The sequence below is a fragment of the Carcharodon carcharias genome, chromosome 6 (genome assembly GCF_017639515.1).
Source record: "Carcharodon carcharias isolate sCarCar2 chromosome 6, sCarCar2.pri, whole genome shotgun sequence".
Taxonomy (NCBI): Eukaryota; Metazoa; Chordata; class Chondrichthyes; order Lamniformes; family Lamnidae; genus Carcharodon; species Carcharodon carcharias.
Window position 1 is genome coordinate 22,787,207 of NC_054472.1, and position 18,409 is coordinate 22,805,615.

Consider the following 18,409-nt stretch of genomic DNA (forward strand, 5'->3'; position numbering starts at 1 on the left):
TCATTTAAAAATATGTAATGTATATATGCAAAGTACAAAATTAATGTTGACCTGCACAGTTATTATCAGCTTTTGCAAAGCACTTGGAAAGGGACAATATTTGTCAAAGAATTGTGATTCTTGGTATAAGTATGAACACATGATTACAGCTTGTATTTGGAATCAGCCTGTTTCATTGGACTGCCCCAAGCCCTGGAAAATATTTTTCCCATCTCTTCTATCAAGCATTATTGACGAAAATTTTAGCATAACGTAAAGCTCTATATTCCTTAAAGGACAGAACTAAGCATTTTGAACCTACATACTGTCACAACACAAGTGAATCCATCACCTCCCAGGTAACAATCTAATAACATTTTTCAAAATTATTATATTGCTTTGACCATTAAAACTCTATTACTTTGATCCTTATGTTGCAAGACTACTTAAAAATAATTAGCATAGATTATAACCATTTAGAAAATATTCCAAATTTAGTTTTCTCTCTCAATGTAAGAAAACTTCCACTATGAACGGGTGGATTTTTAAAAAATCACACATGGAAATAAGTTCACTTGAAATTAGTATCAATTTAAATTAAATGCACTTGTCATCCACGTGAACAGAAAACTCTCTTGCTACTTACTTTTGTGGTGTACTAAGCTCCATCTATTGGAAAATAGTTTCTCTCTGTAGCTTCAGAGACTAATTTCAACAAGCTAAAACGTGTTCTGTACTGGTGGCTCCAGACTGAGAAATTCATGTAACTAACCACATCCCTTTATGTTTGAACACTGTTTAGCAATCATATTGTTACAACAGAGGGAGATTTAAGCATCTGTGATAGGTCGTACCCACTGTATGTAATTTGATCACATGCAAATGATTTTCCAGGTTAGTCTCTAAATTAGATAGCAGCATTCAAGTAGAACCATAGCCTCTGGAAATTCTCCTGATCCTATTAAAGAGTTTTAAAACTTATTGTACAAATCTGATGGTAATTATTATTGTAGGCCAGTTTCTATAAACATCACCTTACCTTTACCTAGTGTCTTGAACAAGAATGCCAGCTGCCTCAAGCACAATTGAGCATTGCTATCTTTTAGAAGAAGGGACTGCAATTTGTCTCTGATAAATTCTCAGTTGAACATAAAGAAGGAAAGTGGATAAATACTTGAGCAGGAAAACAAGTGAAAAGGCCTGCAGAAAGCACGGAGGAATGTGAATAAGTGGCTTGTCCTTTCAATGCTGTAAAATTCTTTGTTTCAACAATTAACTCGAAACACCACTTGGTTTCTCTCTTCACAGATGCTATCAGACCTGTTGAGTATCTCTAGCACTTTCTGTTCTCATTTCGGATTTCCAGCATCTGCAGTATTTTGCTTTTACCCCAGCTCAAATCATTTCTGCTACTAATTGCAAAGTATGGATATGGATTTGAGTTTTGTGATTATCTATCCAACTCTTCCTTCTTTTAAGGGCACATAGAAGGAGCAGCGATGAGGCAGTCATAGTGTAGGTGACTTACAGTGCCTAGGCATCAGATAGGTATACCCTTAAGGGTGCCTGACAGATGGAGCATACTCAAGCGCCACCGAGCCCATGATGAGGCACCTCCCTGCATTTTCCCTCCCCTGGATCTTATTCACAGCATGAGGGGAACTTCAGGTGCAGGGAGGAAATCAAAGCACAGTTACCTCTGTGCTCTGCAGCTGCAGGATGTGGGTTATGTCTGGCTGCTGATGAAGGCAAACAACAAAAAGGTCTGAGTGGCTCAAATGTTCCTGCGGGGGATGCTGGTGGATTAAACATAACGTTTCTGAAAACTTGTCTTAGTTTCTTCCCAGTGGGGGTTCAGGGCAGGTTTTGACAGCGACACCTTACAGTGGGGACACCCAACGAGTGGAAAATTAGGTGGGTGGCTGGGGATGTTCCCTCCCACCCCATTAAACCACCTACACTAAGGAGGTACAGGACCAGTTTCAAATCACGGGCAAGTCCCAAGAAAAGCTCAGGTCAACATAATGGTGTGGAGACCCGAGATAACATCTTCATCTTTCCTGCAACAACCACGTTCAAACATTCCCAATCCCTGCAATAGCACTGAAGCAGCTCTAGCCTAAATGACAGCTGACATTCTCTGAGGCAACCCTCCACACATTCTCTTCAACCTTTGGCATAGTCAACCACACCATCTCTTCCCTGAGTTGTCCAGTTCAATGGGATTGCCATTGCTTGGGTCCACTCTTACTTATCTGATCATAGCCAAAGAATCTCTAGTAATTCTTCTTCTTCCCATCCCAGCATTATTATCTCTGAGTACATGAGAGTCAATCCCTGATTCCCTTCTCTTCCTTATCTGCTTGCTGCCCATCTGCAGATATGGGTCCAGCTTCAATATGCACAAGGATAACACCCAGCTCTATTTCTCCTTCACCTCTCTCAACCCATTCAGGGCCTGTTTGTTCAATACCCAGGGCAGAATCGTCTCAGGTTTGCAATAAGTACAATGGCAGGCAGCAAAAAGAACATTTTACTTGCTGGTCGCATCGTCCCCTTCTCGGCACATCTCTCCTCATTAATAAAGCACTCCCGGGAAACACAGCGGACCGCTGAGGGGGGATTCGCCCACCCCACAATTACCTCAGGCCTTCAGTAAACAAGGCACCATGTTTAAAGGCTGCCCCTGCACAGAGCTAGCGGCCCAACTCCAAGCATGTTGATGTAGCGGTGCCTGAACTGTGTCAGCTGTGGAAGAATGCTCACTCAATACAAGGTTTTCCTAATGCGTGGCTGCTTCCCTCCCTACCCCCAGCAGGTGCTTGTGCACTACCATCAGACCGTGCTGCCTTGCCCCCCTGCCCCTCTCCTCGCCCCAACCGCAGGACAGCCCTTGCCCCCGCCTCGCACTGTCAGCCGTCAGGAAAAAGTGACTTGCCTGTGCCCTCGCCTGAATGCGAGGCGCCTCTTCCCTGAAGTCGAACAGGTGACCCTCGCGAGAGCTGTGCAGTGTTAGTGTGCAGTCACCTCCGATTTCCCCTCGAAGTTCAACTCGCCAGGTGCATGCCTTTTAAACACTGGTGTGAAACATATCAGCATGATTCCCAGATGATCCAGCATGGGTTGGGGCGGGGTCTCCTGGAAGCTGAATAGGGACACCTGGCCTCCTCCCCCTTCTGACCCTCTCGTCTTCATCAGAGGAGGTGCCACCAGTGGAGACCACAATTCCCATTACCAGGGTAAGGGAAGGCTGTCTGATACCTGGAAGACCCCCCACACGGTGTGAATCCTCCGGGGCCCTGGAAAACACCAAGTCCTGAACTGAAGCCTCTAAATTCTCCAAATGTAGCTCTGAAGCAAATGAAGCTGCCCTGTTCACAGAAGCAAGCAGCAGGTGATACCCTTCACTCCTCACTAATCACTTTGACAAGGCCACTGACCCCTCTTATCCCGCCCGTGGATGAGGTTTGGATAATTGTGGCCTGCCCGTTTTGCCCGTGTGACAGCCTAAAAATTGCATGGGCTTCGTAAAGTTGGGGACAATTGGTGTCTCAAGGGCCTTAACTGGCCACTTAATTAATGGCGGGCGTGCCTCCATCTCCATTGCGCGCCAACCTAGTGAAATATTGCGAGAGTGCACGTTGACATCAGCAAGCTCAGCCGGCATCAACGCGCTTTATTCAACTTTCGAGTGGGCCGGGCATGCACCCGCCCGCCAAGCTCAAAATTCTGCCCATAATCTCAATATCCTTTTGATCTAATACACTCTCTATCAGAAGGACAACCTATTTCTATAACATCATTCAGCTCTGCCCCTTCCTCAGCCCATCCACTGCTAATGACTTTTACTTCCTTTAGTCCTGATTATTCCAACGCTATCCTAGCTGACACCCTATTCTCCAAACTCTGTCAATTTCATTGTATCGAGAACTCTGCTGCTCATATTCTATCGAAGTCCCATTCACCCATCACCCCCGTGCTCACTAATTTGTGTTGGTGCCTGATCCCCAACGGATCCTCCCATGTTCAAATCCATTCATGGTCATGCTCCTTGTTATCTTCCAGACCTACAATCCCACACCTCCTTCCCATTTCAAAACTGTCTGACTCTTTTACTGTTCCCCCCTCCCTTCGTTTCACTTTTGATGATTGTGCCTTTAAACATCTAGACTCTATACTATGGACTTCCCTCTCTTTATCCCTCTGCCTTGCCAACTTCTTCTCCTGCTTAGAATCCACCTCTCTGACCAAGATTTTGACCATCCCTCTTAATATTTCCTTCTTTCTCTCTATGTCCATTTTAGCGTGATAAGGTCTCTGTGAAGAGCAATGAGACATTTTTTTCTGTGTTAATGGCACTATACAAATGCACGCTGCTGTTTTTGGTACTGGAGAAACCAACCAATAGGAAAACCTGTCCATCCACTTGCTTTTACTCAGGTTTGGTCCCAGGAGAGATTTCGTTTCTTGGTTGCTTCTCATTCCAATTTCCAACAGATACCAGTTTAAGCTATTAACTAAGCCACCAAAATCTTGTGTAAACATTTATGTAGAGAATTACATGACACACTTTACATCTGTCATCAAATCATCCCTTAGTAAACATGCATCTAAGAACACACAGAAAATTGGATAAATATTACACCTTTCATGATAATGTTTATGTAAACAGAGTAAAATGCGGCTTACAGAGAACTGGAGCTAGACAGGAGTGACATTATTCTTCTAAATCCCTATAGAAAATATTACATCACCTGTTATTAAACATTTTTGTAATTTAAGTTCACAAGCATACTCAATCCAACCTTTCATATTTAAGTTACAAACAGGTTGGAGCCATTGAATGGAATTTTGAACCTGAAGGGACTTGGATTAATAGAGAGAATGCTCAAATTTATAATTAAAATCATTTGAATCAACTATTCACAACCTTTTCTGGTTCTGGCCAGCTGCCTGGGATGAGCACTGACCTGCTTAACCATTGGCTGATTATTGCAAATGTTGAGAGAATGGAATTCTTGGTGAGAGACAGAGTGAGGTTACGCCATGAGGTTATAGAATTAGTCATACACAGTTCACCTCTTGGTCCGCAGCACATCCAAGATGCCCAGATTAAACTGATAGTTCTCTCTTTAGTCTGTTCCATATATGGCAAGGCGGTGGTTCTACACTATGTGATGGAGGATACCCTCACAGTGGAGATGAGACTGTGAAACAATCTATATAAGTACAACTGGCCCATATCTGACTGATTGGAAGATTGCCCAGTGTTAGAAACATAGCTCTCAAGACTGAAGTTTTCTTTTACAAACTGGAAGGACGTGGCATGGTCTGGCCACCTGGATGCTAACCTGGCACTTGTTTTTAAAGAAAATCATAAATTCACCTTGGAACTGTAAACAAGCAGGCCTCTTCCAAGAAATCACCTGACCGGTGCTTGAGGAGGAGTTGTTTGTTTGTGTTCAGCTGCAAAGAACTTTAATTAATGAAGCTGGGAGACAAAAAGGCAATCACATGGGAAAGAGGGGGGGAAAAAATCTTCTGTTGTGAACTTGCTTGTTTTGGAGGAAGGCTTGTTGTAGAACAAGCTGAGAAGGGAAGGCTCCCTTTCTCTATCTTGCCTAAAATTGCGTGTGGCTATCAACCTGTAGCCAGAAAACCCTCATCTGAGTTTAACCAGCCTGCATTTGGACCTGCAAAGCTGGACTAATTGGTGAGGCATCCACTGAGACCAGAGACCTGTCTACACATGAGGAGAGTCCAGGATGACAGCGTCAAGACCCTGCGGACTCTATCCTTTATTTTATAACGCCCATCCTCCAAAACCCATCTCTGTGGAGAGACTCTGTCTGTTTCTCTTTTGTTTGTCTGTGTGTGTCTGTGGGTGTGCTGGGGGAATTCTTTAGGAAGAGATAGAGAGTTATATTTCCCAATTACACTTGTGTGTTAACCAGTATGTGCAACTTGTTAAAAGAAAAATAAATTAATCATTCTGATGTTTTGAATGAAGCCTGGTCAGTCTCTTTTCTTCTAGCTATAATAGGTATAGGTAAACAATTGGCCATTTCAGTGAGAAAATTAAACATTTCAATTAATGGTATGGCCTGTGGAGTAGTGGGGCTTGATAATTCGCACACTCCTGTCATCCCAGTCGTAACACCAGGTACATCCAATCCACAAAAAATCTGGACAAATCAAACTTGGCTAATAACTGTCCTATCAGCCTTCACCCACTCATCAATAGACTGCTAGATGGAGTCATCAATAGTGCAATCAACAATCAACAAACCCCTACTCATCAGTGGTCAGTACACTGATGCTCAGTTTAGATTCTACCCAAAACACATAATTCCAGACTTCATTACAGCCTTGATCCAAACATGGACATAAGGGATGAAGACCAGAGAAAAGGTGAAAGTAGCTGGCTTTGATATGAGGACAACATTAGATACAGTGTGGCACCAGGAAGCCTCAACAACGCTGAAGTAAATGGGGATCAAAGGGAAACTCCTCCAGTGGCTGGAGTCATGCCTGAAACAAAGGGAAATGGTGATGGCTGTTGAAAACCAGCCTCTGGGCAGCAAGATCTCTTTCAGAGTAAAACAAGGGGAGCAATATGGTGGGAACACCTTCAGCTACAAATTACACACCATCCTGACCAAATCATGAACATCATTAAGCCAGAATGCTTGAATTCCCAGTTTATCACAATTGTGGGAGAAGCAGCACCTCACGGGTTGTAGTAGTTCATAGAGGAAGTCCATTCTCAGGGCAACTACGGATAAGCAAAAAAACACAGCCATATCAATGTCCCCACACAATTTGTCTTTTAAATCCCATTGCCAAATGTCCCTAAATTTTGAACCAAAGGTATTCCAGCCAGCATTGCTTTTTATTTGTTTCACAATTTGCCCAGTTACTAAGGATGACTAATACATTAACAATTGTGGGAGGCATTCAAGAGAAAGACTGTTCAAAGTTAACAGGAAACAAACAGAAAATATAACACAGAGTTATAACCACAACTCGCACTATTATACATCATCACAGCTGAGCCATGAAATGGTTAAGAGGGGTAAACATTAACTCTGGCTCATATTCCCAAGCTCCCTGTTGCTACAAATAAAATGAAAGCAATTGTGTTTTTAGTAAGTTTAAGGAAATCCTTGTATGAGGTTCAGCAAGTCCTGTTCCACAAATTTGTACAGCATTGGATTACATTTGCACAAACATGGTTGTTATGTTGTCCATCAGAGACAGCTGGGTCAGCTTCAGGTAGCAGAAAGGATTCAAATGCAAACAGGAGGAAACTTATTCAAATGCCCCTATAAAAGTCACAGTAGCAGTCAAGACTATAAAAAGATGAGCAGGAACATTCATAAAAACATTGAAGGAAATATCACAACCATATCGATAGTGTACTGATGGTCAACATGAATCAAGCCAAATCTATCAAGCTAAAAATAATAGGATGGTTCCATGCCAGGACTGTACTGGATGCCATCCAAATTTGATCAGCCATGATTTTGCTTTAAGGCAAACACAACTCAGCATTATTAAGGAATACATTGGACAGCAACTCCCAGAGTCCATACACTTGCAGTTAAACATGGAAATCCAAAAGTTGTTTCACTATCCTGGTACCTTGCTGACTTACATGATATTGAATTCTATAAGGCCTTAAAGTTGCTGTACTTACCTACTAGTTACGAACTGAACAAATTGGAAAGGACAGGGTTTGTGCATTCGGGTGTAAGTTAATTTTTGATGGTGCTAACTCTCAATTACAGCCAAATAAAAGCCTCACTGTCACTGAAAATTCCATTTTACAATTATGGAGTCTCATTCCTAGGGGAGAATTTTTAGCTCATTGGGTGGGTGCGGGCCTGACCCAGCCAAGCATAGAATGATGTGCAATGACGGCGGGCAAGCATCCCGACATCATCACGCACTCACATGATATTTCAGTCAGTAAGCGCGAGCCGGAGTCGACAGCACACCCGCTAACAATTAAAAGGCCTATTAAGGCCATTAAAAAGGTAACTGAAAGAACTTTTCACTGCCCATCCAACCTTACAGTTGGCGGGCAGGCGAAAAGGCCAAGCAGCCTTTGCATTTTTTAAGAAACCACATCCACTGGCGGGGTGAAGTTTCCAAAGGTAAATAAAAAGAAAATAAACATGTTTAAATTTCATTCATGACAGAGTCACATGAGGGGACATGTTTTGTAACATTTTAGAAATTTTTATTTTTTATTTTGAAAAGTGTTCATCTCCCTGAGGCAGCTCTGTGCCTCAGCGGGCTTTTCCAGCACGCAAGGCTTGCCCTCCGTCCCCCACAACACACAGGCAGCACTAAGCGCTGCCGCACACATTTCACACTGGGCAGGCCTTAATTGGCCCGCCAGCATGAAATCGCGGTCTGGCCCCAATCTTGGGTGGTGGTCAGCTTGCCAACCACCCCACCCACCCCCGCCAAGCCCGCCCAACAAGGGAAAAGTACAGCCCCAAATTATTAATTAAGCTTTTTTTACAAATTATTTACTATCTTTTATTTTCTGTCAGCTTTTTTCTTTCTGTCTTAATCCCATCTTTCTTTCCCTGGGTGGAATTTTCCATGCCCGTTGGCATCAGGCGTCATGGCTGGCATGATCAACCCTTTGGGCTCAAACTGCAAACTAATGAGCATGTTAGTGGACTGAAGAACAATTGGATGACTGGGCAAATTGTACAATCTCCTTGCTGAAGCTGGCCATTGAGCAGTTACTGGAGGAGGTGCTCACAGCCCCTTACAATGTCTTTATGTTTGGACGAGTTTGCCCCATGGTTCAAGCTAACAGGGCAGCCTTGCTGCGTGGGTTAGGAGAATGCCTCTGCCTGAGCTGAGAGCACATCATGCAGTCCAATGGGCAAAGCTGCTACCAATCGGTCAGGTGAAGTGGGGTGAAGGTGGGTGGGGTTTCGAGCAGCCGTGCAGTACACTATAAACTCTGGCCATCCAAGTGGTGGCTAGCACTCTCTGGGATGCCTTAAGACTTAACCAAAAGAGGTTCTTAGAACACCCAAGCTAACCCAAGCATCTCTCTCTTTCATCCTGCAGGAGGAGTACATCAAGAGCATGGAGCCTGGTGAATTAACTGTACACCTTATGGCTTACAGGGAGTGGAGATGAAGGAGAAGAGAGCGACAGAGGTGCCTGGCTGGACAGAGGGATGAGCAGCACCTTCAGAAAGGAGAGGTGGCTGGGATCCCGCAAATGCTGCTGAAGAGCCACAGCGAGCTATCGCGGGTCTGTGCCTAGCTAGATGCAGGGTCTACGGACATCGCTTGTCATTCCTGCAGATGACCAAGAACCTGTGTCACCATGTCCTGGGAAATGGTCAGTCACCTGCTGCAGGGTTTGGTGCCACGGAGACATGGATGGCATCCACTGCCAGTGACTGTGAAAGTGACCATGGCATTCAATTTTTACACTAGTGGCTCCTTTCAGGGCTCCACAGGTCACTTCTGTGTGACATCACAAGCCTCCACCCACAAATGCATCTATGAGGTCGCAGATGCCATATTTGTGAAGGGACACAACTTTGTGCATTTCGCCCAGGATCAGGAAAGCCAGGAAGCAATAGCATTGGGATTCGTCCAGATCTCAGGTTTCCAACAGGTACAGGGTGCCAACAACTGCACTCACATAGCGCCCAGGTCTCTGTAGCAACAAGCGGTCAACGATGTCAACTGAAAGGGCTTCCACTCGCTGAATGTGCAGCTGGTGTGCAACATCCTGCAGGTAGCGCATGATTCCCAGGGAATGTCCACCACTCCTACATTCTCAGTCGGTATCAGATCCCTGACATCTTCCAGGTTCCCCAAAGGCTGCAGGGTTGGTGCTTCAGGGACAAGGGCTACCCGCAGAGGATGTGGCTGATGACACCCGTGCAGCCTCAGACTGCAGAGAGCGACGGTATAACAAGGCTCATGCTGCAGCTTGAAACTTGGTGAGGCAAACCATGAAGATGCTGAAAATGAGGTTCTGGTGCCTGGACCAGATCGGTGGAGTCCTGCAATACAGTCTGCAGAGGGTGTCACACATTGTCATCGCCTGCTGTGCCCTTTACAACCAGGCACTGCAACGGGGAGAGGAGCTGGCTGAGGAGGAGATGGAGGAACTGCAATTCTCCTCTAATGAGGAGTGTGTCAACACGGATGAGGGTGAAGAGGCCATCGCACCGCAGATACCATAGATCGTCACACTGCATCTGTGAACGTTTGACTCCTGTCTGGCTGGTGGTAGCACACATAACCTCTGTGATAAGGCTCCTATCATGGAGATGCAGCAGATGCCCATAGTTCCTACAGTCCAGAAGGAGGATGACAACATGCAGAGGAAACACCCCATAGATCCTCAGATAGCTTATGTGAATGTCTGACTCCTGCCTGGCTGATTGCGCCTCGCTTGTGCTCTGTGAACAGGGTCATATCATGGAGATGCAGTGGGGAATCTTTAACTTCTCCTGATCCTATGGCATCCTTCATGAGCTGAACCTTTCAGGACCACACTGTCACCGAACACAGATGCTGATGAGATGGTGGGGGCCAGCCATACCTCAAAGGTGCTGAGAGCACACAGAGAGAATGACAGGACTCTGTGCCGCTGGCCCAGGACACTCTGGCAGCAATGATAAGCCCCATCGAGGTGCAGGCATGACTGATGTGTCCAGTGACTGTGAAGGTGCACCATCAGTGTGCTGGGAAGGTTACACAAAGCGCAAGGAGGAGGCCCTGGACTGAGACACCTGCCTTTATCCTGTGCAGGAACTAAGCTTTCACTTCAGACTGACAGGAACACTTCTCATCATAACAAGGAGTCATAGACAGGGTGATAGACATTGTTGGGAGTTTATTTACAGTAGTGAACATTATATACAAGTGATTAACACCCATGCTCAGCCTGTGCAACTACATCTTCTTAGCCTTCCTAACCCTGCCACTATGTCTTGGTGCTTCTGTACATCCACAGCAGAGACGGAGGCAGCCTGCTGACTGTGGCACCCTGTCTGTGATGACCTTGATGGGCATTCTCTGGAGGGCCAAGATCTGGAGGGCCCCGGCCTGCTTTCAGGGTCCTGCATGTGGTAGCAGCATCCTCCTCGGCCTGTGGAGTTGGATTTGCTAGGGTCACAGGAAGAGGGGATTCAGATGGGCCAGACACTCCTGGGGTCACCTGGGTGGACCGCCCCGGGGTGTGCACCTGCTGATCCTCTTCCCTATGGGTGCCTGCAAACCCCTGGTTGATTCCTTGAGGAGAAGGGGAAGCTGGAGTGAGATCAGGCTGCCCTGCACCCTTCTTGAGTTGACACCGTTGGAGGCCAACTATAGCATCAGTGATGGAGTTCAGCCCACGCAGCAGTGTAGGACCGATGTCCTGGACCAAGGTCTCCATGGCCACTGCCATCCTACCAGTGTTGACCTTGATGCATTGGCATGTCGGCGCTATCACCTCAGACTGAAGGCGGATGGACTCCCCCATCGTACCTTTCAATCTGAGGAGTGCAGCGGAGATCCCTTCCTGATGTTCCCAAACTCACCTTTGTAGCTGCAACAACTGATGTCTGACCAAGTCCAGGGGCTCCTCATCTGACTCAGACTCAGTGGATTCCTGGCCTCCAGCAGTCCTCTGAACACTGGACACCTGGGGAAGTCCCTGCAGCCGCCTGCTTTGGATCAGACAGTGCGATGTACTCACCAGACTGTGAGCCCAAGGCTACTCTAAAGCTAGGTCCCACTGAGGTGTGTGTCTCTGCACTGGTGAGAGTGTGGGTGAGCGCTGTGATGGGATTTCAGGGAGAGTGCCTTCAAATTCCACTTCCGAGGTGTCATTGAGGCTTGATTGGAAGACCTGGGTCCATCAGCTGTTTTGTAGATGTGCCTGCGAAAGCAAGGGGAGATAATTAATGGTGAAATAGGACACATCACTCACAGGATGGTTGTCTGATGGATGTTGCACTGCTGGATCCTCCCTTGGTTGAGCACCGCCAACCTCACCGTCTGCACAGGAACGGTCCAGATGGTCGCCGGCCAGCTGGATGGCTCTGTTTTCAAAGTCCATGTGGACACTGATTTCGGGCATTCATCTGTGACCTCTCCCTTTTGTTGTGTGCCAGTTTGTCCTGCGTGAATACAAATGGAGAAAATGTAAGCAGGACACCTGCCAGCACAGATGATAAGTATGCCTGGCATGTGTGGGTGGTGAGTGTTTCCATGCACAGAATGAGCACAATGAAGGTGAGTGTGAGAGAGTGAATGGTGATGTTGCTTGAACTGGCAGTGAGTGAGGGCCCTGTGGGTGTGTGATGGGTTTGTGAGTGTGAGAGAAGAGTGACTTACCCTGGTGGAACAGAGGAGATCACTCATCTGCTTTCTGCACTGGGTGACTGTCCTCTTTAGCAGGGCATTGGTGCTGGCCACTGCTGCCACCGCCTCCCATGCTGGAATTGGTGACCTTGCTTTCTGGGATCCAGCAGATGCTCGAGGGGAGTGTCACTAAATCTGGGGGCAGCATTTTTCCTCCCTTTGGCAGCCATCGGTTCCCAGCAGCTTTCTATCCCTTGAAGAGTGCTAGCTCTGTGCAGGGTTGGCCTTTAAATACCGTGCCCGGTTTACTGAAGGCCTGAGGTGATGGCGGGGCGGGCGAATGAGAGCGACCCCAGCGTGTTTCCTGGGAATGCATGATTAATGAGACAGGATTGGAATGAGACGGCCTGAAAAGCCATCATTCTGGCCGGTGGGAAAAATGTCCTTTCTCCTGCCCGCTTCAGCACTTAGTGCAAATCTGGGACGGTTCTGCCCTCTGTCTTAATTTCACTTCCAGTACATGATTGAACAATTAATTAAATATTCTAATCGATATTCCATGCTTTCGATTCTGTGGACAGAATTTTAACTGGCAGAGGGAGGCAGGGTTGGGTACAGGCGAGTGGTTAAAGCCATGAAAAGTGATGTCAGGTTGGGAACCCAACACGACCCTGCCCATTTCCAGGTTTAACCTAGGCAGGTTTGCAGACAAGCAGGGAACCCATGGGCTGCAGCGGTTCAAGAAGGCCAGGTCACCACCACCTCCTCAAGGGAACTTAGGGATGGGGCAATAAATGCTGGCCCAGCCAGCGATGCTCACATCCCGTGAATGAATTTTAAAAAATACCTGTGGAGCTGTCGAGTGTGAGAAAGCACTCACAGAGGGAATGAACTGCAAATTTAACCCAGCATTCTGGTTTTAACAGCCAGTGCGCGCCTTCCCCTGGCTGTCTGGAACTCACCGCATAAGTGGGAAGTGCTTCCCCTATGAGACTGACAGGCCGGGAAGCCTTCAAACAGTGAATCTGAAGAGCTGGAGCAATGCCCAGGTGAGAGGCTGCTGCTCACAGCACTTCTTCTGAGAATGGGCTTTCGCTGCTTGACAGGCCAGTCCCAGCTTCTTAGAAATCAGCTCACCAGCCTTGGAGTTTACTGACCTTGATCTGCGTTTCCCTGCTGCCAGCCTTTGCTGCAGTGTGAGAGCAGCTATTGCAGTTCCACCTTGCGCCTCTGGTGAGGGACAAGAGGAGCAGCACCAACAGCACCGGGAACAGCGGGAGCAACATCAGCATGTTTTCCTCTGCCACATTGCTATGGGGTGGCCGAGTTGTACTGTTACTGATAGGGTTGATCTGCAGACACTTCTTTGGTGGAGACATTAAGTCTATTTACAATATACTCAGCAGCAACTACACGTGAGCTTTCAACTCGAACTCCGTCTCTACACTGACAGCTGAGGTAGCCCACGCTACCCTCCTATTGGTTACCAAAATCATGTAATCTTGCCTAACAATTATTATTCTTAAAGATACGTTACACACTAAATTAAACCATAATTACTACATTCCTCCCCCTTTAACTCGGCTATACGTATTATATTTACAAGTACATATTTTTCAAGACAGCATAGGGGAGAATTTTCAGGTCGGTGCGTGGGGGTGGGCCCCGCGTGCCGGTGTGTAAAATGACACGTGATGACACTGGGTGTGCGCCCCCAGATGACACCGTGCATCATTCAGACCTTTTGTTCGGCGGGTGCGCGCTGGAGGCGGCTGCACACCCACCGAACTGTCAATGGCCTTATAAGGCCATTAAGAAGCCAATTAAACTGAATATCAACCCTGCCTGTCCGAGGTTGGCGGGCAGGCGAAGAGCCCAAGCGGCCTTCGCATTTTTCTGGAAACTTCATCCACAGGCAGGATGAGGTTTCCTCAAGCTTTAATAAAATCTATAAACAATTTATTCACATTTCATAAACATGTCGCAGCTCCTAACACTGTCACATGAGGGGATATGTCAAATAATTTTTATCTTTCTTTATTTAAACATTTCAACATGAACTTAATCTCCCTGAGGCAGCTCCGTGTCTCAGGGAGATTTCTGCGCTCTTTCTTGCGCATGGTCCAACTCTCCCTCCTCCCCTCCCCACCCGCACAGGTAGCGCTGAGTGCTACTGGCCGTGGGTCACGCTGGGTGGGCCTTAATTGGCCTGCCCATGTAAAATGGCGGCACGGGGCCGATCGCCCATGCCCGCCCCTGACCTGCCCACCCAACAGAGAGAAAATTCTCCCCATAATATTTACACTGGATAAGAGATTTACAAGTTCAGTGGTTTTCTGCTCCATGTGGAACATCGCAGCTCCACAGCTTCAGATTCCTTGTCAGGAACCTCCTTTTCCGGAGTTGCTTGAACATCAGGTGTTTCGATGGGCTCTTGCAGTTCTGTATCCTCAGGTCTTACAGGAACATCAGACATGTCAGTCCTGGGTTGAGTAACCTCAACAGGAAATGCAGACCCGGCCATGATCACTGGTGGAACCAAATCTTGGTGATTTGTTCTCTCTTCCTTAAATGGTCCACATGTTTATGGATGATCCAGCCTTCCACCTCCATGTGGTAAGATAGAGGTCCAGTTACCACATTTATTTCACCCGGTAACCACTTTGGTCTTTCCCCAAAGTTTTGACTTATACCAGCTCTCCCACGGTAAACTGGGGCCATGCTCTTTTGTGCATGTGTGTGAAACAGCACAGAAAGCTCTGAGATTAATTTAAGTTTTAAAAATTTTAATAAAGGAAAGAAAAAATTTTATGACATGTCCCCTCATGTGACAGTGTCACATGAGCTGGGATATGTCAATGAACATTAATGAAAAAATTTATTTAATTTTTAAGCCCTTCACGAAACCTCATCCCGCCCGTGGATGAGGTTCCATGAAAATTGCGAAGGCCGCCTGGGCTCTTCGCCTGCTCCCTGCCGACCTTAAGTTTGGACGGGCAGCTCAGTTTATTAGTTGAATTGATATTTAAATGGCCTTAATAGCCCTTTGACAGCTCGGCGGGTGCACAGCTGAGTCGGCTGCACGTCCGCCGAACTGAAAATCCACCCGACATCACTGCATGTCATTTTAAGCCTCGGCGAGCGGGCCCTGGCCTCGCCTCCACTCGCTGAGCCAAAGATTCAGGCCATTGTTCCCAAGAAAGGTCCAACATAGTCAATGTGTAACTGCACCCAGGGTGTACCTGGCCACTCCCATGGGTGTAACGGAGCTCTCACTGGCAACTTTTGCAGTTGCTGACATTGCACACAGTGCTTTACTAAACTCTCTATTTCCCTGTCCATCCCTGGCCACTATAGATAGCTGTGTGCTACGATCTTCACTCAGGAAATTCCTGGTTGAGTACTGTGTAGTTCAATTAACAGTGGCTCCCTTCGCTTTGGACGAACTATCACTCATTCTCTCCACAATAAACTGCCAGCCTGGCTGGTTATTTCATGTCTTCTATTGAAATGCGGTTTCATTTCGTCAGATATGGACTCTTGTGAATAACCATGTAGCACTTGTTCTCATACTTGATTTGGGACTGGGTCCCAATTTGTCCAGTCTCTGATCTATCGAGCACATTCCAGTAAGGAATCTAAGAAATTTGACAGTAAAACAAGTTCCTGTGGAACTGGGATGTGCTCATCATTTTCTTGTAAAGGCAAACGACTAAGGGCATCGGTGTTTGCAATTTGATTGCCAGACGTATGTATGAAAGTGTATTCGTATGCTGCCAGAATTAAAGCCCATCATTGTATTCTTGCTGAGGCTATGGGTGGTGTAACCTTGTCCTCATTAAACAAGCTAGCAATGGTTTGTGGTCTGAAATAATTGTAACATAGCATCCGTGTACATACTGGTGAAATTTCTTGACACCAAAGTGATGGGCAGGCCTTATTTTTCTATCTGCGAGTATCCCTTTTCCGCTGTGGTGAGTGTTCTTGATACACAACCTGTTGGCTGTTCCGCTCCGTCATCCATCCAATGAAAGAGCACCATTCCCACTCCATGGCGATCACATGTCAACACCAATTCTTTCATCTGGTCATAATGCACTAATAGTATGGACAAGTGCAACAATGGTTTCACCTTTATGAAAGCTTCTTTCTGGGATGCCTCACCATGGCCAACGTTGGTTCTTTTTGAGTAGGGAATGCAGGGGGCCCAGCACTGTAGTCAAATTGGGTAAGAACCACCCACAATAGTTGATCATTCCTAGGAATGATTTGAGCTCTGAGGTGTTCTTTGGCGCAAGTGCCTGTCTTATGGCTCTCACTTTCTCCTCAGCCGGGTGGAGGCCCTATGAATCTACCCGGTGACCCAACCAGATTACCTCCCTCGCTTGCAGCGTGCACTTTTTGAAAAAATGCTCATTTTCAGTGAATCCTGTCACCAATACATCATCTAAATAGACTACAACCTGGGGCAGTCCCTGCAGTAAGCTTTCCATTGCTCTCTGGAAGCTGACACAAGCGGAGGAGACACCGAAAGGCAATTGTGTCTATTGGTACAACCCTTTGTGGGTATTAATTATGACAAATTCTCAGGAGGCATTGTCCAACTCTAGTTGTTGATAAGCATGACTCAAGTCAAGCTTTGTGTACATTGTCCCTCCTGTCAGCTTGGCATACAAATGTTTGATTTTTGGAACAGGGTGCCTGTCTAGCTTAGCTTCATTAACCATCAGTTTGTAGCCTCCACAAATTCAGATGCTTTGGTTGGGTTTAAGGACAGGACCTGGGTGCTGCCCATTTTGAGAGCTGAACAGGTTGTATAACACCCAGTTTTTCTAGTCTGTTCAGTTCAATGTCTACTTTTTCTCGCAGGGCATATGGCTCTGGTCCCGCCTTCATGAAGTGAGGGGTTGCTTCCAGATCCACATGGATCTTGGCCTGCAAGCCCTGGATTTTCCCCAGTTCATAATTAAAGATGGTGGAGTACTTTCTAAGTAGCTCTAGTAGCCCACTTGCACACAACTGGAAAATTTCAGACCATTCTAACTTAATCTCCTTTAACCAATTTCACCCCAGGAGGCTTGGACTTTCACCTGCTACCACCATCAAGAGTAGCTTTGCCGATTGGCTTCCATAATGGACAGTTACTCTGCCTGTGCCTTTTACTTGAATGTCTTCACCAGTATGTGTTTAGCTTGGCGGCTGTTTCTTCTAAACTTAATTGATGTTCATCATTATTCAAGTATCTGAAGCTCCTGTGTCCACTTCCATTCTAACAGGTTTGCCATTTACTTTCACTGTGACAAATATTGGGTCTGTCTTTCCAAGTTTCAGATTAAACAATGAGTAAATGTTTGAATTTGTTGTTTCAGGCTCTCCTACATTGTAGATTACTCTGGTCTTCTTCTTTTGTTTACAAGCCTGCTTGAATCTTTCCTTGCATTGCCTCATCATATGTCTGTTTCTGTGACAATAATAGCATTCGGTTTTTTTAAACAGCCAATCGCTAAAAGACTGATTGTTTCCACCTCTATTAAAATTATTCTTCGATGTCGTTGCTAAGTTATTTTTCTTTATTCTTCGGCTAGCTGTTCCCCACTTCTCAGCAGAGTCTCACTTTCTCACGCCTCTGTTCAGATGGGGATGTGAGGAGGTGACTGGAGAGAGAGGAATGAGTGGAGCTGCAAGGTGTGTTTGTCTGAGGAGCGTCGTGCAGGGGAATTCTGGGAACGTCAGAGTGTGGGTCTTGGCACCTGAAAATGTTATACCACTCATCTTTCCTGCCCTCCTGAGGTCCTTGAACCTCTCGGGGCACCGTATCCGGGTGAGAGGGACCACAGTGCTGCTGCTCACCTCCTCAGCCACTTCCATCCGCGCCTGCTTGGTTTGTGAGGCTGGCCTCATCCTTCTGTCCTTGGGAAACATCAATCCATTTCAGTCCCTTCGAGCCCACAGTAGAATCTCCAGAAAAGAGCCAAAAACCCAGAGGCAGACTTCCCAGGTCTCCTCTCCATTTCTGTGGTTGCTGAGGTCTCAGGAATCAGTGCACAGTTCAGCCATCCTGGCCCTTCCTGGGGTCCCTTTAA